Source organism: Gallus gallus, chromosome 14 (genome assembly GCF_016699485.2).
Source record: "Gallus gallus isolate bGalGal1 chromosome 14, bGalGal1.mat.broiler.GRCg7b, whole genome shotgun sequence".
NCBI lineage: Eukaryota > Metazoa > Chordata > Aves > Galliformes > Phasianidae > Gallus > Gallus gallus.
This window is the reverse complement of record NC_052545.1, coordinates 362,380-389,032: the sequence shown is the minus strand read 5'-3', so window position 1 is coordinate 389,032 and position 26,653 is coordinate 362,380. Positions and strand designations below refer to the sequence as shown.

Here is a 26,653-nt window from a genome sequence, read left to right as displayed (position 1 = left end):
AAACAGAGATGGGTGGCCCAGGGGGAAAACAGAGGTACTGTCCAAGCCTGCAAAGATGGGGTTAAGAATGCCAAAGCCCACCAAGAGTTGCATCTGATTGCAGTTCTGAAGGGCAACAAGAAACATTTCCAGCTTCCTTATGCAATTCTGTTCTGTTCCTATCAGCTCAGTCTTCAAGACGTGTTTCACTTCTGTCATTCCCTTTTCCACAGACCTCACTAGTCAGTATAATTCCTTTCTCCATTCTCTTTCCCTGGTCTGTCTTTCTGCTTCCTAGTAGCTGTATCCCAGCTTAGTTTCCTCCCCTTTATTTCTGACTTCATTCCCATTACCTCTTTCTGTGCCCATGTCCCACTTCTTTTACTGAGCTAAACTAAATGTTTTTCAAAGGCTGAAGTGCTCCATCTGAAACTTTCTGTAGCTAAATAAGAGTAGCCTGAAGCAGAAAGCACAGAAAATGCAACCTGCATGGTTTAAGTTTTATCAGTGCTTTAAGCAATGGAAAATATGATTTTATGAAGTGAAGTGTTAAGCGACCTTAGGGACAGACCCACTAACATGCAATAGCATATTTTTGAAATGTCCAGGATTTCCAAATACTGTCCCAAACAGAATCATAGGTGATGTCAACTGTAGCACGAAATAGCTTATATTAAAAACAGCATTTGTCTTCAGGAAATGAAGGAAAATATTTAAGCTATATTTATCATTACAATTCCCTAATCTTAATGACTAAAACATTGAAAAACAAAATCTGTAAACAAAAATTAACATAGAGTGACACTCAGCCGCAGAATCCCACTCAATCAGTGCATAGCTGCTGGAGGTCAATATTTGGAGCTCATATCTGCAACTGCACAGTTGCATTAGTAGTCTATTGGTGTGAAGAAAACCAACTACTAACCTAAGAGAATATAGATTAGATTATTAAATTTTTTTGAGAAAAATAGTGAAATGACAATAATTTGTTGAGAAGTTGTCTGTAAATTTATAGTTTAAATTATTTCTGTGGTACTGTCCACATAAATACACATCTATAAGTAAAAATCCTGTGTTGGTAGCAAAACATGATTTTGGGGATGTTGCTCAACAGCTGACAAGGATGAAGTCAACTGAAATGTATTTTTAACCAGAGGATAAATCCTGTTTGAAAGCTTTGTGAAGGAACCTTATAAATTTTGACAAAAAGTGTGAATTTATTTTATTCTCTAGACCTCAGTTTGGCTTCTGACCATAGGAAAGCTGGTGTAAATCTGGAATACCTCCTTTGAAACCAGCTAAGACTTTCAGAATTTATGCTTCCATATCCAAGAGCAGAATTTATCCCATGGGCTCAAAGCCAGCTCTGCTGAGCAGGAGACATTTGGTCTGGCTGCACAGGGGAGAAGCTGTGGCAGCTGGCCAGCCTTTCTCCCCAAGAAGTTGCGTTAGGCTCATCATCAGATCCCTTTGGGCATCCAACATCATGGGAAATAGCTAGACTCTCTTCTGTGTGGCAACTGTTAGAGAGAACCAGCTGGAATCACTATCACTCTTAGGAGGCTCAGAGGAGATGGCCACCACCTGAAAGTGCTTTACTTGTTCTTGGCCTCTTGTTTCGGTGCTCCTGTGACTTGCTCTCAGTCTTCATTCTTTTTGTAACATAATTTATGACCACAAGCAGTGCAACAGGAAAGGGAAAAGATGACAAATATGCTAAACATAACCAGCCATACACTTGAAAATCTAAACATCAGACTATTCCCTAGATATGTAATTACAGGCAGCTTCAAAGAGAAGAGGCACATTTTCAGTAAATACATCGTATTTTGTATACACTGCCTTTGCTTGAAGGACAGTCTGCAGGAGCACAGCAAACTGGCTTTAAGGAGACATCAACCAGAGTTTGTGGATGATCACTTGGAGCTCCCAGGAGACATACAGAGTCATCACATGGGAAAGAATAAAAATACAAACGTAAATGCTGCATGTCTTCAGCATGTCTCCTCTTCTTTCCTTCCCAAGACCCTGAGGGATGGTCCACCCAGTCATGATCCAGTGTGTGGGACACAAGAAGAGCCATCCTCTGACACATTCCCACTTCCTAGCTCTGTGAAATTAGTGTTGGAAAAACATCAGGAGGAAATGCTTCTGCTTCATACTGTCAGTACCCTAAAGGGAACCAGAATGGTTGTGCTGGATGGCTGATTTAATAGCACCAGCTGTTAATAAATACCCTTAAGACCTTCCTGCCCCACTGCTGCAGTCTCCTCTTCTGGGAACTGCTCTAAGCTGCTATAAATGTCTCCTCCTTCAGCCTGTGCTGGATTCCAAACTCCTGTCTCTGGTCTTCCTCCATGCTGTTGGAAAACACTTCCAAAACCAGCTCGTGTTTCTTTACTAGCATGGTGCAGATTTAAATGAGGTGCCTGTTCCTCCTTTTGAGCAGCACATTGGTGTAAAGTGGACTGTCTGCATGCCAGCTCCCACCTGGAAATTCAAACTGACTTATCTGCCTCCTTCTTATGGCCTTAATCCTCTCCCTTTGGAAGGGAAGGGCATTCTGTGTGCTGGACACAGCACATCTGTTTCTAAAACCTCAAGTTTATTGGCCAGTCAGATCCAAAAGTTTCTGCAATCAGAAGCTTTCCATGCAGTGACTGTCCCAGGAGACCCTAGTAATCAGAATCTATGGGTCTACTTCGTACAGGATTTCTGAGGACAAAAAATCAGGCAACTTGAAGGTAAAGAGAAATAAGCTATTTTTCTAGTCATCAGATGTCATCAGTGCATTTTTTTAAATACCTGCGTAAGCAAGAACCTATGCAAAGTAACGAGTTTCCCAGAACTCTGCATCTTCTAGCCCTTGGGTAGCACCTAAACAGAAAAAGACTGAGGTGTGCCCAGAGCCAGCCAAAGCCTTCTTAGAGAAGGTGGCCACCTCAGTGGCAGGATAAAGGGTAACACGTGGCTGTCAGAGCAAGGAGCAGATGAAAATGGGAAGGCCTGGGCACCCAGCTTGGGAAGCTATGCTGCTCAGCCATGCTGATGTGCCGCAGCCGAGGACTGGAGGATGTCAGCAGCAACTAAAGGAGACATTTTAAACAGCCTTAAAATGTTCAGATTTGTGGTAGCACAAAAAACACACAGCAGCCCTGTGTGTTTTTCAGAGCTCTGGCAGAGGAAATGAAAACAGGAAAGCTATGGCTGTTTTACAGTCCCCAACAGTTTGCTGCCATGAGTAACAACCACCCACATTCACTGTTCCACATGAGAACCCCCTGAAAACCAATCACTAACAAACAACCCCCCTGAATCCAGGCGACTTTATCACTGTTTTGTTTTCTAAAATGTTTTTCACCCTAAATAAGAAAGCCCAAGAAGATAAGACCTGAAACGTCTGACTTGTGTGTTCCTTTTAATAACTTTCCCTTTCTGTAGCTTGTTAGCCTGTTTCTGGGCAACAGCAGCTACTTGTTAGCTTTTTTGTTCCACTTCTTCCTTCTTCTGTCACTATTCTTTGCACATATTAGCTATAAAGATACCATGGTCAAAGGATTTGCTGGAGTGGACATAGTCGATTCTTTGTGGGTGGAAAGAAACATTTTGTACTTCCTATTTACAAAATAAGAGATTTCTTATTTAACTTTTTCAAACTTTTGGCTTAGTTAAATAAGAAAAAAAAGCAAAAAGCAAAAAACAAAACAAAACAAAACAAAAAAAACCAGGAAGGATACAATAAAGAGTATCTGGTAGCAAAAAGATACAATAAAGAGTATCTGGTAGCAGAGACCAACTTTCATTTGCATTCTAGAATAAATCTTTAGACAGCACAACAGAGAATCAGAAATGGAGCCTGCAGATGCCTCTGTGAGTAATTTAAACCTAAGTTAAATTCTCTGTAGCCTGTGGTAAACCATTTTACCTCTGGCAAGTAGTTCCTCGTGTCCTAATACCTAGATAAGTATGTTTGCTTGCATTTATTATCTCCAGCTAGTATCAGAATGAATGTGGCTATATGTGATGCTTCAAAGCCAAAGCAGTAACTTAACTCTGAGAAACTGTTTCCTCGGATTGTGAATGGGAAAAAAATCAAACTTTGTTTCTCATGTTAAAAAGACTTCCTGAGTAATTTCACTTTAAGAGGTTTTCATTTAACAGATGTAGCCTCACAGTAATCAAATCCTCAACACAGGTATTGCAGTCTTTAAGCGTAAAAGAACAAATGTAAGAACATACCCTGCCAGAGATGAATGTTACTAGCTGCTTTCTTGACTGTTTCCACAAATTGCTATAGACTGAGAAAACGCCTGCACCCACCTGCACACCCCCTGCAAAAAAAAATTCTCCCACATTACCACTCAACAGCTAGCTGGGGCCATGGTTGTAAATCAGACTCTGCCAATCCACCTAGAATGGGAAGGCAATGAAGTAGGTAAGCATTAATTTAATCAAAATAGCATTAGGCTCACACATTTTACTGAGATTTCAAGGATTCTGAGAATTAATAGATTTTCAAAACTTCTTGCTACTGTGCTGCTTTGCCTTCTTGGCATAATAACAGGTGTTTATGTCTTATCCCCTGTAGATTTTTTAAGTACTAATGAGCACTGTAGTGCAACTGCGGTGGAAGAATGTAAAGCAAGAGCTCAAGGAAAGAGAGCACGGTTGATTCATGTTTTATTCAATATACAGTGTTTTTACTATGGAATTATTAAACTACAGGTTGGTGTTAATCTACAGTTTGTTAAATAAATGTGATTGTTTTATTGGAACGCCTAAGGAATGGGGTCACTACCCCCTCCACCTTTGCCAGGAGTAGTCACAGCCCTGACATAGCTCCTCTGTCCTTCACCCCCATATCAGCACATGGTTCATTCTCCACTTTTCTGTAAGGTAAAGCAGATAGGAGAGTTGTCAGGCCCCTTGGGAAGCATATGCTGTAACCTTATTAATTGGTTGTGAGAAAGTGTGGCTCTTAGGAGCAGCGTCCCCTCAGCTGCTGTTGTAGCAGTGGGGTCTTAGCATTTTTGCTTAAATCTAATCATTTTCAATGATTAGAAAGGCTGTTAAGTATTTCTTCGTAGAATTCTTACAGAAGGAACTCTGGCTGTCACCAGTGGCACAATAACAAGGAAAGAACAAGAGTATTTTTTCCTTCCAGTACCTGAAGGGGCCTACAGGAAAGCCAGACAGGGACTTGTTATAAGGTCAGGTAGTGACAGGATGAGGGCAAATGGTTTTAAACTGGATGAGGGTAGATTTAGACTAGATGTCAGGAAGAAATTCTTAACTCTAAGGGTGGTGAGACACTGGAACAGGCTGTCCAGTGAGGTGAATGCCTACTCCTTGGCAGCAGTCAAGGAGGGTGGGTGGGCTTTGAGCAAGCTGGTCGAGAAGGAGGTGTCCCTGCCTATAGCAGAGGGGTTGTAACTAGATGATCTTAAAGGTGCGTTCTAACCCAAACCATTCTGTGATTCTGTGATTTTCCAACTGACAGATTTGTTGATGAGTGTTAGCATTGCAGCTGCTAGGTAGTAATCAGTTGATAACCCAATCAATACAACATGGCTAAATAGCAAATACTATGTAGAAATCACAGTACACATTGCGTGTCTTCTTGTATTCGTTCATAGTTTCACGTTTTAGAACTGCAGTACCTATTCTGAAGCACAGTCAGAGACTCTGAGTGGATTCTGAATTTTACACCTAGGTTTAGCTCTTCTGAAAAGTCAAAGAATTTTTTTTTAAGACACTGAAAATGTGCAGTTAGCATAGAAAATCACAATTTGAGGAGTGACTGTTATCAAGATGTGCTCAAAACCAGTTGAGATTCGTAACGATGCAGCAAAGTGGAAATACGCTGCAAAGAGAGAGGACACGAGCAGGAATACTTTGAACAGTAAGTAAGACCCAGACTGGAGTACAGCGCTGCAAGAATTAAGTGTGCTTACTGTTTCTTTGAAGTCTAAATTATTGTTATTATGATGTTACTTAAAGCCTCTTAATATTTTAAATGTACTTGTTCTAAGCAAGCATTTCAGAGCTTTGTATGTTGCTGCTGCTTCATGTAGACATTCTCGATCTGCTGTATGGACAATTGCTGTTTGCAGTTATAACTGTATGACAGAAACATATCATTGAATTATGAATTAAAATTGCATTAAAAATTAAAAACCTTAAAGGGCAACATCTATTGCCTAAGAAACCACGAAACAGCAGAGCAGTGATTAAACCAAAGATGGGTCATGTGTAACTCTAAAAATCTAATTCTTAAAGATTTTTTTTTTTTTTTAAAGCAGTGAGTACACAGTCAGTGGAATTCATTCTGTGGCAGCTGAGAGAGTGATTTCTAGTGATCAGTCAGAACGATGAAAGCCTAGCCAGAGAACCTGTTGCCATTATTCTTCCCAAACTTGTATACGGTAGTTCATCTACTAACTGCAGAGTACGCTATGGAGTTGTGTCAAGCTATCCCAATGCTCTGTTTTTTTTTCTACTACCCTTTTCCATATATTTTTTTAGTTTAATTACAAGATATTCTGTAAGCAGATGTCTCCATCTCATCTCTCACATTTCACTGAAGCTATAAATTAACTCTCAAGTTAAATGTAGGGATGTAACAGGGAATTTTGTTTGTTTGTTTTAACAATGCAACTACTTATGTACAGCAAAGAAATCCCTGATAAAAGATTCTTTGCATTTTTATTTAGGCAAGTGTTGGGGATTCCTATTCGGGGGATGCTTTAAGGATCCTCTGCTGGTTAAGCATCCTCCGTAGAAATGCAGAGAAGCGCCTTCTGAATATTAGTCAGCTATGGACTGCATTACTTTCACTAGTTCTGATTAATGTGCCATTGCATCACGGTAAGATTTATGAACTGTGAAGGATATGTGAATGCTGTCTCTTCATGTCAAAGAAAGAGTGTGAAGAATTTAAATAAGCATAGCATTTAGATGATCTGCTTTTGTCAGGATCTGAATGACTATGTCTGCCTTTCTAAAGCCTGCTTCTGTTTGCTTGGTTTAAATGTGTTTTTGGAGCTTGCAATTTCTAGACACTAGTTACATTAGCCAAGAGCAACCACTGGGTATTGTTTCAACAAGCGATGAAATCTTATGCTAAATGAGCTGGTTACATTTGCATCAGCTGTCAGATAATGGCGTATGGTTTTATGGATGTTTTTAAAAGACATAGTTCTTGTAGTCTCATTTCTCTTGAGAGCTGCCATAAAAAAAAAAAAAAAAAAAAAAGAGAAAAAGGCTGAAAAGAAATAAAGAAAATAGCTGCATCCATATCCCTTATTTTGTAATGAAAATGTTAATTGTCATAAATAAATTGTGGATTTGATACTATTTCCAAGGTTGCTTTCAATTTGGAAATTCTGGACTAAGTTTTTTGTACTTTTTGCTGGTGGTGGTGGTTATTTGCCCTTGAAGTTATCTACACTGCCATCACCAGTAATTACAGTCAAAACTTATCAACCACAGAAAACTAAATTCACTCAATGGCATGAAAATGATTCTAATAATTGTTTCTAGTGGTTTTAGGTGACAGGAAGTTCTATCCCTACCGATTTTGTAGTAATACAAATAATAATGTGCTATTAGTTAGAAGCAAACCATAAGAATCCCTAATTAAAAGATGGAATTTGATTTTTATTACTGCTATTAAAAAACACCTGCTTTCCAAAGCTTTCTTGTTCAATGTGGTACCATAATCTTTTTATTTAGACCTACCTTATGTTATGAAGGATTTAAGCTAAATCAATTTACATGTGACTGTGAGCCTTGAGGCTGAAATGAAAGAGGCTTCTTTTTACAAATCATTATAAAAAATAGAGCAGTAAGAAAAAAATGCTTATTTCTGTAATAATTACACGTTATTCTATATGAGTTGACAAGTCACTGGATATTGAGGGTATTTTGATAGCCTTTAAAAAAAAAATTATTCAGCTTTTTCTTAACTTTGTGGAAATTCTTATGTCAGGATTGCAGTTGTCCCGTTAGCTTTGCACAGTTTTAAAGGCCAGACTGGATGAGGCTTTGAGCAGCACAGTGTAGTAGGAGGGGGTTAGAATAATACTGTCTTCTAAGGTCCCTTCCAACTCAAACCATTAAATAATTCTATGAGTTTTAAGCATGTTTGACAGAACGGGGTAACACTTGTATGTTTAACAAAAACTTGTATGTCACTTGTATCATATGTTTGAGTGGTACCTTCTGGTTCAGAGGTAGATAAAAACTGTTATTCTTGATAAAAATTGATAAACCTGAGTTATTGCACTTAACACAAACTCGCTGTATGTTAATTTTCTCTAATCAACAGTGCTTTAATAATCCTCAAAAGCCTTCATTGAAAGTCTGGCTCTTCTTTATTAAAAAAAAACAAAAAACTGTTGAGAGGAAGGATGCAGTATTCTCACTGGCTTCAGCAGAGCTGGGTTTTCGGGCCGAGCAAGCAGTCCAGTCTCACTGGGTCATGCTCACGCTGTTGGGACCAGCTCTGGAGTAGTGTGAGGAATCCGAAATAGTTCTGCCAAGACAGGGGCGGTTTCCTCCTGCCTGTCCCATATTATGTTCTTTGTTTTGTCTGTGAATCACCAAAGATCCTTTGTGATGCACTTGTGGTGTAGTTATTTATATATCCAGCACTCACTGTTAAACAAAAGGTGATATACAAAGTGCTGCTCAGTCTGATAGCCGTTACTACACCATAGCCAGAAGAGATTACTTGCAAGATTATTTCAGTTATATGTAGGCCTGCAGTGAAATACTATATTCACCTGTTTTGGGTGTGGACTGCTGAATAGTGGCAAACAATAGCATGAGTTAGAAGAATGCTGGCTTTTGCATAAGTTTTTTGTTCAAGTTTTGGATTTCCACCTGGCTGCTCTTAACGGGATCAAGTGAATCCACTTACAGAATTGGTTAGGCTTCTATTCAGAATGTACAGAGTATCCAGAAAGACTCACTAAACCGTGATGGCAAACCTTCACAAGGAGAAGTCTGCCTGTCAGGCTGGGGCCAGTGACTGTGCTCAGTACTAAAACCTGTAGGTTTCTTTCTTTGAGGAAACACTTCCCTCACTAATGAGAAAAAAAAATCTGCATTGCTCCTTCAAATGCTTCTTTTGTGATGCCATGAGTTGCATCTGTGGAAGCAAACATTGAAATGCATCGGAACTATGTCACTCTGTATTTCAGAAACTACCTTAAAGAAGTAAGGACAGATCTTGTCCTTATTAAATAAATCAGTTTGAAGAACAAGGCTCTGTGGTGGGCCTCCCGATTCCCACAGCCAAGATGACAACTGCTGAAAATACTGCTTTGGAGAGCTCTCACAGAAGTTCTATAAAGACTCTTAAGTCTAATGATTCAAAACACTGCCAGAACATGAACGTTACATGATAGGGATCATAACTCTGACCTTGTGTGGTGATGTATGAGACAAGGTTTTGAACAGTCTCTGAATTTTTAACTCTGGAAGATCCTTACTTGTATTAAATATTGGAACCATTGTGACAGAGTGAGAAAAAAGATATATTGTACTTTCATGAATATCTAATTGTCATAATCTAGAAGAGTAACGGATATTCCAAAAATAATAATGAAAGACAACTTCAGCATACTCATTGCAGTACCTTGTATTCAGGATTTCCTAAGATAAGTCGCTGGCAGAGGATCTCTGGTTCAGGTTTAAATGGTAAAACTTAATAGAAAGCACCTCTCTCCTCTGAGGGGATGTGGCCTTCCAACCAAAATTATGCAATAGCATTTTATTTGCCAAATGTTCAAAAGGAAGGGAGAAAGCACTTACAGAATTAAGGCAAATACTAGGTTCTTTTTTTATTTTTCTCCAGGAGTATTCTCAGTGGTGCCAGACTTCAACGCAGCTGTTCATCAGCTGTGCAGTGAACCCTGGGCCTTGCATGAAAAGTCTGCAAGTGAGTCTTTGAGCAGATTTGGGATGTGTAAGGAAGAAAAGTCTTCCATCTTTAATGGAAACATATTACCATATGTTAATATGGTAGAATTGTAGAATCACAGAATGGTTTGGGTTGGAAGGGACCCCAAGAATCATCAGGACCCAATCCCCTGCCACAGACAGGGCCACCAGCCTCCAGGTCTGGTACTAGACCAGGCTGCACAGGGCCCCAACTAACCTGGCCTTGAACACCTCCAGGGATGGGGCATCCACACCTTCTCTGGGCAGTCTGTTCCAGCACCTCTCCACGCATAAAGAACTTTCCCCTGACATCCAATCTAAACCTTCCTCCTTGAGCTTAAAACCATTCCCCCTTGGCCCATCACTGTCTACCTGTGTAAAAAGTTGATTCCCCTCCTGCTTACAGTCCCCTTTTAAATACTGGAAGGCTGCAATGAGGTCTTCTTGCTGCCTTCTCTTCTCCAGGCTGGGCTTGTTCAGCCCAGCCCAGCTCCCTCAGCCTGTGTTCGTAGCAGAGGTGCTCCAGCCCTCTGATCATCTTAGTGGCCCTCCTCTGGACCCTCTCCAACAGCTCCACGTCCTTTGTGTACTGGGGGCCCCAGACCTGGACACAGTATTCCAGATGGGGCCTCATGAGGGCAGAATAGAGAGGGACAATCACCTCCCTGTTCCTGCTGGCCCCCCCTCTTCTGATGGAGCCCAGGATACCATTTGCTTTCTGAGCTGCAGGAGCACACTGCTGGCTCATGTTAAGTTTTTCATCCACCAGGACCCCCCAGGTCCTTCTCCTCAGGCTACTCTTCAGCAGTTCTTCTCCCAGTCTGTATATATAGCTGGGTTTACTCCAGTCCAAGTGCAAAACCTTGCACTTTGCTATGTAAAACTTCATTATGTTCACACAGGCCCACTTTTCAAGTTTGTAGAGGTTCTTTTGGATGACAATATAATATAGTTTCTGATAATATCTTAGCATTTTTTAGTTTGGTTTGTTTTTTAATCAGAATTATATTTTAAATCCACTCCACTTAAATATATTTCTCTATATTCTCATATGTAGAAAGTGTATGTTATTTCAAACTCAGAAAAACCTAATGTTTCCACCAGGAGTGGAGAGAAGACACTATTTTCAGTCTCTGTATTCAGGTGAATTTTATCATGGAAGAATGCTTAAAATTTTATAGTATAGCTAGGTTATATATTCAGAGTTCAGACCTGAAGCTACAGTACATTCATGACAATAGCTTATCTTCTGTATTAGCGTTTACAAAGAGAGACAGTCTCTCAACGTACCTGTATCCCACTAGAGATTACTTATCCGATGCCCTCTGCTTCTTCATAGGAGTGGGCATTAGAGATTACTCTCTGCCCAGAAGTAGACACAGATGGAATCAGTTAATTTCTGCTCACCTGCTCTGACAGTGATCATCAGTACAGTGTAGCTAAGCAATACTAATCTCTAGAAACCATCTGGAACCATTAAGACAAGCCGAGGGGAGGCAAAAGTTTTGGAAGCTCTTGAGGCCCACGGCCTTTCTCAGAGTTGCATACTGTCACCAATTGACCAAAAAAAGGCAAGAACCAGAACAACGTCTCCAGCAGAACTTTTACCAGTTATCCATGTTATGATGAGCATAATGGAATTTTGTGGCAGTGTCAGTATTTAACTTAGTTTCAGATAAAAACAAACAATGATTTTGAAAGTAATAGCAACTCCAGGATCAGCAGAAGAAACAAGGAGCTGGCTAAAACCTACGCGTGATCCTGGGTGGACATAAGAGGACCAAAAACGTGTTGAAGATGAACTGTAAAAGCTGTTCGTTTGTTTTAAATCCAGCTTTGACTTGTAGAAGGTGTAATTTAGTATTGCATTTTCTGATGAAACCCCAGAGTTTCTTAGGATCCAAACTGGATTTCACATAGCAGAGACTGTAGCCATGAGCCCATCCTGGCATCCAAGTCTCTCCAATTGAGAGGAATACATGTCTATTCAAGTCTACTCAGAATCCCAATCTTACTGCACTACTTTGAAGGGTTTCATCTTATAGTAGCCCAGTTTTAATTTTTTCTTTCCTCTCATATGTTCCCATCACAGTAACTTACCTTCTTTAAGTTCACATCTCTGTGTCAGAGGAGCTTGAAATGAGGTGGCAACATGATAATTTAGTACCTGTCTTAGCATCCTAGTTTTTATTTCTCCAGGTTCTATGTCACTGGTATGGAAATGCCTAGGCTTAGGTAAGAAACTGCACAGTGTACTCTACATCAGTATATTGTGAATACAAGAACAAAAACTAATGATGTTTTTTCTTCACAGTAAGGCTTTTGTATCCCTTTCAAACACTGTTTTAAAACATGAGGGGAGGTCTAGCAGCGCTATGGTATTTTCAAGGCATTTTTTTCATGTACAGAGCTTAGAATTGGACTAGTTTATGGGGTCTATCTCAAAAGCATGCTAAAGCACATGAAGATGATTTTGCAGCAGGAGTTTAAACCTCCAGCTCCTTCTGGATTTACATGTCTGCGCCATGCATGTCAGGCCCTGATGCACTGACAACAAACTTGATGACCCTTCTTAAAACTGGGGAAAGCTAAAGAAAGATTTGTTTTTACCTGAAAAGCTTAATCCAAGAGACCTGGAAACTGTATTGTCATCTTAACAACGACCTTCTGCTTAAAAGGACTACCTTTTGTTACAGATCCTCATTTCCTCGGCTGCTTCCACGATATCACTCTCTTCACAAGTAGAAACAGGGATTTTCTGTCTCTCAGAAGTGAAGGGGCAGAGGTAAGACCTGTTTTATACCATAGCTGGAAAATCGGGTGAGTCTTTCTTAGCCAAAGATTTCTTGTGTAAGTCTACATTGAAGTGAGTGCTTTAAACACATGGGTAACGTGAAGTTATGTGTTGGAATCAGGCCATTGGGATCAAAGCAACCATAGAAAACTTAGAACTCCAGTTTTGTTATTTGAAATATGCAGCCTTGAAAAAGGGGAAAGAACTCTCCATACTTGCTTTGAAAATTATGAACAGCAATAGAGATGTAACAAAAGCAAGTGAACCCTTAAAACCCTATTTAGCTATTCACCTCCTTTTCCTGGAAGCAGACACATGTGGCATTATGAGGTACAATTCTGGCTGCTTGGTATGTGGGCTAATGCTCGATGTGCATGGCTATTGCTGGGTTTTATTATTTGAATAAATACGTGAAAAAGAGGAAGACCATTTAGAAGGGGATTGGAAAATACAAAAAATTGTACAGGAGGAGGTAAAATCCCCCACCTCAGGCTTAGTTTTCATTTATTTAATTGTAAGTATGGTGTCATTTAAAAAAAAAAAAAGTTTTAAAAAGCTTGATATTTTATTTAAAAATATCTAAAAGGGAAAGGAGTGTGTGTGTAAACTGGGAACTTGCCGTAGCAGATGGTGTGCATGGAGTGCCTAGCTCCTGGCTGGAACTGGTTCACGGCTGGCAAGTTCACACTGCCAGCTGTGAAGGTTTTCAGCTCCATCTAAACCTGCCTTTAGGAATTACTCATGCACACACCTTTTGATGATCAGTATAAGCAAAATCTCTTACAGTACCTACTTGCCTTTTGCACGCTGAATCTGAACTCAATGGGACTTCTGCCCAAATGAAGTAAGGCTACTCTTGTAGATTAAGAACAGGTACTGTCTGCCAACTCTGTTGAAATTGTCTGTAAATTCATCTCTTTGATGTTTAGAAGAAAATGTTGCAGTGGATGGAAGTCAGGAAAGAGAGAGAGAATGTTACACATTTCAGGACCCAGTTGGTTTTCAGACTGCTTCTTGCTCTTACCCTACACACATGATTCTCTTGTCTTTTTTATGTATTGTCATAAGACCTATATTGGCTTAAAGGTCTTAGATGGAAAATGTGTTGTCATCTCTTCTTTCAGCAAACTGGACTCCTAATGTGGAGCTATTATCCTGCGTTTCTATGTAATTGATAAATGAGTATCAAAATTCCTTTTCTTTCAACCAAGATATGTAGAGGGAATTACTGTCTTTTAAACACATAACAGTAGTGGACTGTTTACTCATGAATTACAGTTATGGCTGTCAGAATCTGAAAGGAAATGGTATACTGCCTCTGCTGTTAAAACTATTACTTCAAGTTTATAATATTCTATATATTTCTTTGAGAACCCTCTAAATCTCTTTGAAAAAAAGATATTTGAGGCTGATAAGACTTCAAACTGCTTAAAATCGAATGCAGCATTGGATTATCTTTTTTGGAAAGAACTGGAAAGAATTATTTTTCCCCTAATGTCATGGACAGATCTGCAAAATTGGCTGAACAAATCAACCAGTAACCTCAACCTGTATGTTCACAAGAAAACAATATAAAAAGAAAAATCGCAGTTCCCTAGTGTTGGTAGAGTAATGTAGCAGCACAAGCTGCTCCAAAATGGGAGATGAATGATGTGCTGTCTCCAAGTCTGAATAATTTGGCCCAACATGCATTGGTTGATATCTGCCCCAAATCCTTTTTACTTAAGTGTGAATATCCCACATTCTCAGACAATAATAGTAAATTAAATGGAGCCTCTGTCTAAGCTGCAGCATAGCACACAGTTGCCCAGTTTGTATGGTCTCTGATACAGCAGTGCTACCCCATGGGTCTGGACATGTTTGGGTAATAGCATAGGTGACAAAATGTTTTCTGAAAGCAGCTTGGAAGGGGCCACCCCATTTGGGATATGAAAACAGCTCTGTGGCCATGTGCCCTGCCATACCATTTGACATCAAGCCAGCTTAGCTTACTAGCACAGCCGTAGGTTTATGGGACTTGTCAGCACTTAAAAGTCTGACTTCCTCAGTTGCTGGCTTTGTCTGCATTGTCCTGCCTCACTTTCTCTACCATTTCAAGCCACACGGGAGTTCTGTTTCTCAGTTACTGGATCATAAAATGTGTTTCAGAAACTTGAACTTCAGTTCTGTTGATCTCTTTGTGAGAAGTTATGCTACATGTTGCAAGCAGCTCTGCATTGCAGGTAGGGTGATGCTCCAAGGTTAGTCCTGGGCGAGTACAAAAAGCACGACATATCTGGGACGTAACTTCAAGTCTTAAAGTCCTAGAGAGCAAGGACCAAAGCTTTTATTCAATGCCCAGGAGCATCATAAGTGAAAGGTTTATTCCTAAGCCAAGAAACGGACTGCAAGTGTAAGAACTAAAGCACAGAGAGCAGCTTCCATGTGTACCAAGAAGTCCCATGCTTGAGACAGAACCTACCGCAGGGAAAGACACAGGCAGAGCTGCGTGCCTATAGCTTTATGTGTTGATAAGAAGAGAGAATGCCAAGGCCTATCATTTCTATTAATTTAGGAGGGAAGTAAAACAATTACTATTTCTAGAAACACTTCCTACAGTAATGTAGGAAATCTGTTTTTTAAATGGACTGAAGTGTAGCCACTCAATCTTGTGCAAGAGGAATTATATGCTTTTATAAATCTGTTACAAATTGATTACTCTTAATTTAATTTTTCAATTAAACTATTTATGCTTTTATTCAGTATTGAAAGAAGCAAGCTAAAAAAATAGGTTATATTAAAAAAATCAATTAAAATTAGCCAAGTGCATAGTTCTGAAGATTCCTGCTCTTGTCCTGGAGAAGTGGAATTTTAGTTGTTCTAATTGTCAAATCCTAGAACTATCCTAAATCTACATAAAGCTGTTTTCTTTTATTGTCTATGAAAATAAACTTGCATTGATTCTTTGGTCTGAAAGCAGCAGATTAATATTTTATATTACATAGTTTATATATACTGTAATTTGGACTGATAGACTATAATTGGTCTGTTTCAAATCATGTTCTAATATGTCTCAAATTAGATTATGAAGCTTCACTTTTACCAGCAGATCAGGCTTGCAATCCCACCTGAGTTATCCCCAGATGAACTTTGTTTGAAAAGCTGCAGTTGTCCCTCTACCAACTCGTGCTGTTGGGTGATAACATAATGCTGTACCTATTACATTCAGAATGAGATACTAGCAGAGCTTGTAGTGCTAAATAGCAATACATGTATAGAAGTGGCTATAATCCTAAAACTTAGATGATAGAAGGGCGTTGGAAACATTAAACTGAAAGAGGTCAAACCCTACATCAATAATGTTGATCAGTATCAAATGATGACTGCTCAGTAAGAGCTGAGGCTCCCACAAGTTGTATATTTGTCTTCCCTTACAAATGGGCAAAAAGTTATAGCATGAGCAAAGCCCTAAGGGTTAAATATTCCAGATGTAGTGCTTTAGCCAGTGGAGTCACTGGTAATGAACTGTGGCTGATTATAGAAAACCACACAGTGAAAGCTGTCTGCAAATTTTGAAACATTTAGCTCAAAATAATGTAATCAAATGGGACACTGACTGAAAACTGCAGAGCTCACTGCATATATATTATGAATAAAGTAATTAAATACTTACGAATTTTAGAGTATGTCAGCTGTATGCATTCTGCACTGTAAACGTGCCTCGTTCAATTTTCTAGGAAATTTCTGTCACAAAACATTTTATTCGGCACTTAAACTATTGTTCAGGGTTATTTCCACCCTAAGACAATTAGCTGAACTTGAAAATATTTGTCACCTTTAATCTTTGTAGAACACTGCACAGAACATTCATGTTTCCCATTTTTGTACTGCCATTCAAAATAGCAAGTTTTTATTAGTGAAGAATTTCATTTATCTAACTACCAGACAGCTGCACGCTCCAGAAAAAAAGGTTTTTCTGTGTGTTTTCGTATGTTATGCAATGGGATGGCTGACACGGTACCAAAACAGCTTTTCACCTCCTATACTCTCTCTTCTCTCAAGCTCTTTTTACAGCGTTATTTTCCACCCCATCTACCTTTGTTCTCTTGGTCTTCCACCTTTTAAATCCGAACCACCCTCACCCTGATGCATCCAGTTCACAAATGGCCATAACTAGATTCACCTCTGTTGTCAGGTGCTCCCAATTAAAAAAATTACTTGTAAATTATTACATCTATGTTGCCTAAACTATGCTTGTCACAGTTTTTTTCCTATTCTTGTTTTAATTGCTGCTTAAACTCAGTTCTGGTGAAAATTTAATACTATAGGGAAGCAGGCTTGATTTTTTTTTAATCAGACTGCAGTTAAATTACATTTTTATCCTGAACTAGTATATGTGACTTATTTTTTTTTAAGACAAAGATTATGCTGTTTGCAGACCTGAAGAACGCATGACGGATCACTTATGGAAACATCCTTACAGCGCTTCAGCAAACTAAGTAAAGCCACACTTGGTTTCTGACTTGCAGATGCAGATACTCATTCGAAAATGAACTTCTGGGCATTGAGGTAGACAGACACCAATTCAGAACAGATGTTGCACGTAAAAAAAAATTGAAATAACCTATCCAGCTACAGTATTAGTTTTGTTTATGCGGTTTTGAATTTGTTTAGAAGAGTCAATAATATGCAGTTCTGCAGAGTTTTCTAGTGGAATGGACAGCATAATTCTAGAAAGGTCTTCCTATGAAGACCACTTGAATTTTTTTTAAGTATGAAGAATTCACTTGTACCACTGAGCACATCTGAATTGTCATTCTTCAAGTGCTCGGTGCTGGACAGTTCCACTGCATTATATGTTGTGCATATTATCTGCATATTATCCACCTGGGGATTTTAGAACTCCTATACCACTGTTTCTTTGCAGATGCTGAAAAATATTATCTAAACAGGAAAAGAGTAATTTATTATATCATCCAAGATTTTCAGATCTCTGGCAGCCAAGTAGGAGATGTCATACAGTAAGTCTAATGATGCTAAAATCAAAACGGGCATGAACTGAAGCTGCACTGTGAGTTCAGCATATTGTAAGGATCTTGGACACGTTATGCAGTGTCTCCATCTCTACTTTTCTCCTGAGATCTCCAGAACTACCTGCACGCCTGAAGCGTGATGCATCATTCATTGCAGGGAGTTCGGGGAGTGGGTGCCCCTCATTTGGACGCCACATCATGCAGTGACTTGAATGAGTTAAACGTCACTATAAAGCCACCAAAAACACAAAACTGGGAAGTATTGAGGGTTAGTCACACTATGCAGGTGAAGTGTGTGTAACAAATACATGGCCTCCCTGCAATCACTGAGCCCTAGAGAAGTTCACATTCAGCTGTGACCCAAACTGTGGAGATAAAGCTCATTCTGTATGGGAAGTTATTTTTGGTCTGCGTTTACAGTGCAACTACACCTGTTACGTAAAATAGATGCCTAGGTAAAAAGATTCAAAATTTCTAGAAGTCCAAGTATCAGTACTAGTCTGCTTTCAGTGACTTGAACTTGGATTAACTCGGAAGGCTTAACAGAAACACTGTCTCAGAATTGAACACCAGCAATTGCTCAGGACAGAAACAAGATCTGCACCATAGCATGCAAAATACTGTAAGTTCTCAGAAATATGCTAGCACTTTTGACAAATGAAGTTTCAGATTTCCAGCAGTTCAAAATTATTTGGATAAAAAGTCATCTTCTTACCCTTGCCTCCCATTCCAGAACTGTGATGGCACTGAATACTCAACATGTTAGTATAAAATTACTGACAGTGATTAATTATGAAAAACATTATTGGTCAGCTGGCATGTAATTAATCAATTATTTTATTTTGTTCTACTTGAAATTGTAAATGCAAACTCTTGAAAATACATTTCAGGCAAATAGATTTGGATGGAAAAGCAGAAGATTATAAACTCAGGGTTTTTTTCCTAGTACTTGTATTACTGCATACTCTTTGAACTCTAACTTGTATTATGTGCACCATTTTCCTACTGCAGCAGTGACAAGAAAATAGCGCACAACCGTTCATATATATATATGTATTCATGTGAATTTTTAAACAGCTTTTTTTCCTTTTTCATTTCTCCCCTTTTTGCCTTCTGCATAAATCCCAGTGAATAAGATTGTTAGGATTTTTTTTTTTCCATTTTGTATTGTGCTTTATATTTATAGTGGAAATTGAATAGAGGTAAGGTATGCAATGTAGGTACAACAGTAGCAAAACAAACTTGACATTTATGAGTCCAACTACACAAATGATTCTGAAGATTATTTGTTAATTATTGTCTGCTGATAACAGCTGAAACAAAATGAGGCAAGACCAAGGGTACAAAAGGAAGATCTGTTTGTAGAGTTGAATTCCCAGAGCAAACAGGCAGATCTTTTTTTCAGGTGGAAAGTCGCCGTACAATTTTTCTAACTTACAGTGATGCTGTTTCATAATATCTAAAATTCGTAAGTCACGTTCTGCACTTGGCTGCTGGGACAAGAAGTACAACTACAGCAAGTGGCTTAGCAAGGCTGCATCATAGACTCTGCAGGATTGATAGCAGCTGGCCCAAATTAGAGAAATCCACACCAAGCTCTGCTTTACATTGCAGAAACCAATACAGAGCTCCCTCCTCCAGAACAGACGAAGTCCAAAGAGCTGACAGTCACCTTTACCCTGCTGTTTGTCACAGACATTGAGGGTGTGGACCGTATTCCTTTGCAGGACCATTACCAGTAGTGCCATGCCTGGTTTGTGCTCACAGGACATTTCATTTCAAATTATGCAGCATAGATTTTAATGTTCGACTTCAAAGGTGTTTGTAGAGTATAAACAGTAATACATCCATTAATGGAAATCATAGTATAGTGCAAACACAATTAGTTTAAAGTCAGTTTATATTTAATGACATAGCAGTTGTCAAAGCTCAATTACTCTAATTAGAATTTTATTCAGTTAAGGCAAAGAAAGTGTTTGCTCAGCACTCTATTGGATGAGTCCCAAAGACAAACGGTGATGTAAGTTGTGTTCTTTAACTGAGTTTCTTATTTGTACTTCCTCAGAAAAGAAATGCCATTTATCTGCCTTTAATAAACTACCTCAATAATTTTTGCACAGTAGTAGCAAAACAACTCCACTATAGCAGTTTGTGAAATTAACTGACTCATGGCTATCTCTTGAACTTGGTGATGTGCTTCTTCCATTCCTCTTCAGTCTTTGAGATGCTTCTTACTACAGACTGGCTTATAGTTTATTCCCATATTTGAAACCACAGACTTGTAGTGCCAGAGTTTCTGTTGAAAACTTAGTATGCATTTTTTTAGTAATTTATTCATTGTTAGATTTTTTTTTTTTTTTTTTTTTTTTTACTGAATGCAAGGACACCATCTATTGTAATAAAATTCATGATCAGCCTTGCCATGGTCCTTAGTGAGATTGTGGAGCAAATCTCTGTAAAAACCATTTGTAAACACATGAAAGACAAAGTGATCATGAGCAGCCAGCAGGAGTTCAAAATGGACAATTGATGCCTGAGCAGCCTCACTGCTCTCTTGAAGGGGAATACTGTGCTGTAGAAAAGAGAGACAACGGATGTTGTATACCTTGATTTTTAGAACTGCCTTTAGCCCAGTCCACCATAGTCTCCTCATCATCAAATTAGTAAGCAGGTAAGGTGGGTGAACAATTGCCTGAACTGCCCATGGTATGAAGCACACTTGCTGCAAGTTTCTGACAAACACTAGGCTGAAGAGAATGGTCCTTGTGCTGGAGGGCATAGGTGCTACTCGGGGCACCTCAGGCAGGCTGAGAAAATGGGCTGAGCAGAACTTCATGAAGTTCTACAAGAGAAAGTGAGAGTTCATACATTCACAGAGGGCTCCCGTGCACCAGTGCAAGCAGTAAGCGTGCTGATGTGCATAGAAGTGGTTAAATACTCCAGCATGTCTCCCAGCGAGGTTACAGAATTCACTGAGGTATCCAAGACTTAGTTGGATGTGGCCCTGCACAACCTCATCTATTTAGACCTAGTTTGAGCACAGGGTTGGAATGGACATCCTCTGAACTTCCCTTACATCCTAGATTTTGATTTTCTGTATTGTTTCATGTGTAGTGCACTGTGTGTGCATGAAGACTTTGAAGAATACAGCATTTTTAAAAGTTGTATTAACTTAGGTAATCATGATGCACAATTATGATGCAGGATAGCTACCGCATTGTCATTTCACTATTTTTCTGTGAATTAGAAAATACTTCCCACTCTGAAAAGGACTGTTTCACTGACTTGAGTTCCAGATTAGAATTTCTGTTTCTCAAGGAAATATGGATCAGTGCGTTTCTGTGCCCCTTCTAGGAGACAGAGTGACACGCAAACATTATTTGTTTATATAGCTGTATCTTAGGTCCAGCCTAGGACAGTTGTGGGTTTTTTTCCCTCATGAAAGGATAACAGATTTGAAGTTAATTCCAGTTGGCAGATAGAAGTCCTGTGGAATGCTTCTGGCAACCAGGGTTACAGATGCATGGGAATGTGCTGGCCACACACCTGCTTTTTCAGAAATGTCATCTCCAGCTGCAGTAGCACAGCCACTCAGAGCACTGGGACAGGATGTGCCCACAGAGCCCACATATTCAAGGAAGAAATAATAAAAGACTTTAAATTACTGAACCATGAGAAAGGGAGCTGACTAATAGGATTACAAGCTAAACATTACTGGAACCTAGGAAATCGGTTATAAAACTTTACGATTTGAAGTCAAGCCTGACTTTTTCCCCTAAGTCATTAAGTCATCTGTCTGTCGTATGTGGCACCTTCTGCGCAAAACTGTTAAACTGTTACGTGACAGTTAAAGATCTCGGTCTGTTCAACTAGCTGATGTGACTGGATTGCAGTGCTGTGTATTTTATCAGTAGTATTTTCTGCAACAAGGACAGTCTGCAGAAAAGAGAGAGATGGAGATGGATTGTCTTTCGTAGGAAAAACATCAAGAACACCTCAAATGATAAAGCCTTGTATTCACAGTCCATGCATATAGTTCTAGGAAGAGTTCTAGCTTATCAAAAGGGAGTGCAGAAGCACAGTGGCAGTGATTAGCTATCTGAGGTGTCTTCTTCCGTTTGTCTCAGCAGTCTCTAGTACTCTAGCATGGTGACACTGTCCTGGCACACCCCAGAAAGCATGCTTTCTTCAGTCCAACACTGGGACAATTTTCTCATGGATTAGTCTGAGTCTTTAAGAGCATTTCAATGTCAGACTTGTCCTGACAGACAAATTATAATCTAATATTCAGGTGCCTGTCATGGTTTTGTAACTTTGCTATTGGTATTCCGCATCATAACATCATGGACAAAAGAGAAGAACTATGTATCCCAGAGGACCTCACGGTCAGAGAAGGAAGATACATCACGGAAGATACGTCATCTGGTTGCGCGCGGTCTTTTTCACTTTCGCTTGCTGCCAGGGAGAGGAGTGGGTGTGCTTCCAAGCTGTGCGCCTTCACCAAGTAGGGCTTTCGGTTTTGGAAGCTCTTTCACTCTCTCTCTCTCTCTCTCTCTATTGCTCTTTCACTCGGGAAGCCAGGGGGGCTCGCGAGCCTACTGCCCCCCCTGTCACGGGCACAGATCTATCTAGATAACTCTGTGACAGTGCCCTATCCTTAATCCACTCTGCAGTTTGAAGATTCTCATACAAAATGGCATGTTGTGATCATGGGTGGGTAACTTCTCTGAAATCTAATTAAAGTCATCTTTGAATCCCAAGAACCCTAATCCTAAGGGATTTACATATATGTATGTATACACATATTATAGTACAACATTTAGTGATTTAATTTTTTATAGAGCTAATACAAATGGTAACATCAAGTAACTACGTATATATAAAAAGCACCAAATATTCAAGAGCTTTTCAAGGCAAGGAGTTTTTGATTCTGAAGGATAACAATACTTGACTTCATTTCAAGGTCATTGAGCATATTCCTATTTCCAATCTTACTGTCAGTGTTGGTGGCAAAAGATCTGAATTGCAGGCAGCTTTCCAGACAGCACATGCAGCAGGTTTATAATCCTGTTTTTGTCACAGTGCTTCATCTTGTAGCCTGACAACGTGCAGAACAAAGGAGAAGGCCTTCAGCTCTCTAGGTCTTGAATTTGTCTGGGTCCTGGTATAAGTTATGAATGGCTTATTGGGCTTTCTCTAATCCTTCAGATGATTCTATTTAACATTCTGCTGTAAAAACATTCTGCTGTAAATCTTTCCAATTAATTAAAATCTATATCCTTTTGAAATCTGCTATTAAAACAACTGCATGGAAAGAAGGTACTCTCACTGGTGTGTTCCATGGTGACAGTGGTGATGCTGTGAATGGTGGTATAACAGAAGTTCAGAAGTTACAGATGTCTATAAAAATGTAATCAGAAATGTTTGACAGGACAAAAAAAAGGAAAAGGAACCTTTTGTTTTTATTCAGATAGAGTTATTATGGAAAAGCTGGATATATGCTTTGCACAAATGTGGTCATTGCAACTGCTCAGTTCCTTTGAGGGTTGCCTGACTATTGAAAGTAAAGAAAAAGGGGGGGAAAAGAAAAAAACAAAAACAAACAGATGCACAACTTTAAAGGACTCTTTCAGAAGGAAGCAAGGTAAAAAGTTCTTTTTGTCCAGAGGCTCCACAGCAAGGGGAACATCTGCTCATTTTCACTGTGCTGTGTGAAAACTTCTGATAGCAGCGTGTCACTCTGGAGAATAGATCCCTCAGCCCCTGGCAGGGCTTGCATTACCATTGCTGGTACTCTGCTGGCCATAAATGAAAAATGATTGTGAAAGAAACACCACTTTGTTTCCCATTCTTTCTTTTATGCTTTCTGGAATGATACCTCACTTCTGTTGACAGATAGTTTGATGAGGGTTCATGGTTTTCAGTTAGAAAACATGAGCTTGGTTTGGATTTTATAACCCTGCCTCTCCCATACCTCCCTCACAGAGTTCCTTGGAGGCTCAGAAACACCTCATCACGGAAGAAAATTTATGCACACACCAAGAATTATTTGTGTCGACAGATTCCTAAGACAATATCAGAAAATTGAGAAAAAAGCCAGCACAAGCCTCACATTTCTCTTGTTTGTTCCTTGTGTTGTTGAGGAAATAAACTATTATATTCAAGCCATAGAATTGAAACAGTTATTTAAAATCCCTGCAAGGGCAAGCAGGCATATTATTTCGTTTCGAAGTAGTGATCGTATTTCTAAAACAATGAAGGATTAAATTTTTATTACTTGTTTTAAGCTGACAAAACAGAAAAAATGAACATAAAATGAATTAATCATATTAAAACCTTTGATTAGCTCTTCTAGGGTGAATTACTTGCCGGATCTATTATGTCTGTATACATATGTGAAGAACACAGGATTAGCGTACAATTACTTTATCACTATGCAAGTTCTGTCGGTACACTGAAATATGTGAATGGATTTCCTTTGTGTAATTCTGAGCAATTGAGACATCAACAAGAACGAAAATCAGGGGGTCATTAATGGAATTAAAAGTCCTTAAGAAAATAGCCATTAATTTAGGGGTGCCCACTTCCTGGCTCAGATCTGATTAGCAGGCTTATTTCTCTCATATTCCATTGTCAGAAGGACACAGAATTGTTGAAAACAAACCTTAGTCTATAGAAAATATGAGTTGCCTGCAGCTGCAAGTGGAGGGATGCCAGAAAACAGCTTGCTCATAGCCCCTCGTTGTAGCCATCTGCCCCAGTGTTTTCCAGCCCCGTTTTCTTAACTTTATAAGTTGAGGGAACGTCATCTGATTTAAACTACAGAAACAGTTTTTTTCTGTTAAAGTCCTAACAGCTTCTTCAGTTGTAATGGGTGGAAAGGAGGAGGTTGATACTCCTTAGTAATGAGGCAGGAAAAGTTAAATGGGTCAGGACTGAAATGAGCACACTGAGCTGGTGATATTGCTGAAGATGCCCGGTGACACCACAGCCCCACAGAACAGGAAGACACATCCCACTTGAGCTACAGGCTCTCTGGGATGTACCTGAAGCATGTGGGTCACTGAGCTCTTAAGAAAAATGAGCCTGCTACACAGCTTGTGCATCATTTTAATAGTTTTATCTTTATGTATTTTTGTGTAAAGGGATGGTATATTGCTTCAAAGGAACTACAGTGGGTTGTTGTAGCGTGTTGCTGAGGAGAGCATGGTGTATAGCAAATACACTGGTCGGGTCTTGGTTCTGAGACAGCTGGAAGTAAGAGGTAAAAACCAACAGAAGTGCTGGATTTGCTAGAAGACAGTTTGCACCACACGCTAAATTTTCATGGCAGAACAGCGCAAGCTAGATGATCGTGAAGCCTTGTGATCCACAGTGAGGGCAGGGTGAGCCAGCAGCAGTAGGGCCTGGCAGGCAGAGGCAGTACCGACACCAATACAGGAGTGATCTCAGAGCTACTGTTCCCCCCAAGCCATCACAGTATGACACTCTTCTTACATAAGAAAATAATTTGCACAGCTAATGATTCTGTCATGCCGTTAATAGAAGAGCAATAACAAAGCTGTGGGTGTGCTACAGATGGAAGGCATACTGCCCCCTCATCATCCTCTATGCCACAAAAAGCTTAGTTCTGCTTAGCTTTGCAGGAAGAGCTGAAGAAGCATCCGTGGTTCACAGTATGGGCAGGATGACTTTCTTGAACACAACATAAACATGGCCTTACACCAGAAGTTTTGCATTCTAGCTTAATTGCTCTCCTAATTTGACCTACTTCATACTGCATAGTTTGTTAGTATAGGCATCACTGGCACCTACTGAATGGGGCACTTGCACCCATATGGATGAGCAGAAGTTCCCATATGAACTGTTGGCCATGTGACATGTTTATTTAAGGAAGAGCACTGGGCAGATAGGTAGAAGTTTTGGTAGGAGACATTCATCTTGTGGCTTATGTTAACTATTGCCATACATGCTATGGAACGAGACACTGAAATATTTTAAGTTCTATTGCCTTACAAAGGAACTTTACATAAACATTCTGCAGAAATGTTAGTAATCAGTGGAGTTGGTTTTTTGTTTTTTGTTTTTTAAGCTAAAGTATCAGTTACTGTGAACCAGAGGATCTGTTAGCTAATCTTAGATTTGTATGTCTGCAGTTCATTTGACTAGAGATTTTGCAGCTTGGGGCTTTCTATGGACAGCAGAAAGCCTCTTAATCATTAGAGAAATATCTGTGCCTCCTCACTTTTATAATTACTGTGGTATTTAATATTGAAAACACTGCCATGACCCCTGTTGATGGAAATGATAGATTGAGTCATGTCACTGATGTAGTTAACCACAGCCATAAACTTGTCCAGAAGCATGTGGTACATGATCTTAACTACTTATTTGATATTCTTGTATATGTAATTATCTTGTTATGTTAAGTTGGTGTCAAAAATTACTGTTTTGGAATAATGTTTAAATCCAGTGACTCTTCATTAAATGCAATTATTCACTTATTTTAACACTAACAGTAGTACAATATACTAAATTTTAAGCACATTTAGAACAGTTTTTTGTTGTATTTGTGTTTGCAAAGTCAAGATTGTTGTAGTGCAAATGGTAAAATTTTGAGAGTTGAGATCTTCACTGTATAATTCTGTCTGAAATAGCTGGAATAGATGCTGTTGTGCATGCTGCTGATTTGCTTCACTCCCTAATGCTGTTGTGATTGGAGGTGTCAGAATTGTGGCCAGTGTATCTCCAAAATGTGGCTCTGGTGTATCTCCAAAACCAGGACAGAAATTTCTGATACTTTAAGAAGTAGAAAATTATGAATATTGTTTCCCTAAACTTCACCTTCAGAGCAGAATACTAAAACGATCATGCACCATATGCTACCTTGAACAGCGCTTACGTTTTTCATTTGCACTGC

General features: G+C 39.3%; 1 protein-coding gene and 2 long non-coding RNA genes across 5 annotated transcripts in view; 1 reads left to right on the top strand and 2 right to left on the bottom strand.

The window, feature by feature from the left end:
• The window catches only part of SHISA9 (shisa family member 9), a 157,064-nt gene that overhangs the window by 102,139 nt on the left and 28,272 nt on the right, over positions 1-26,653 (bottom strand). The window lies entirely within an intron of this gene.
• The window catches only part of LOC107054592, a 336,025-nt gene that overhangs the window by 289,667 nt on the left and 19,705 nt on the right, over positions 1-26,653 (top strand). The window contains exons 14-15 of the long non-coding RNA XR_006931508.1: positions 1-34; positions 12,624-12,712. The exon at positions 1-34 is cut by the window's left edge and continues 754 nt beyond it. This is a non-coding gene — a long non-coding RNA (uncharacterized LOC107054592). The remainder of the gene's footprint in view (positions 35-12,623; positions 12,713-26,653) is intronic.
• The window catches only part of LOC121106793, a 33,408-nt gene extending 6,755 nt beyond the window's left edge, over positions 1-26,653 (bottom strand). Inside the window, exon 1 of the long non-coding RNA XR_005839836.2 lies at positions 1-26,653. This exon is cut by the window's left edge and continues 3,548 nt beyond it. This is a non-coding gene — a long non-coding RNA (uncharacterized LOC121106793).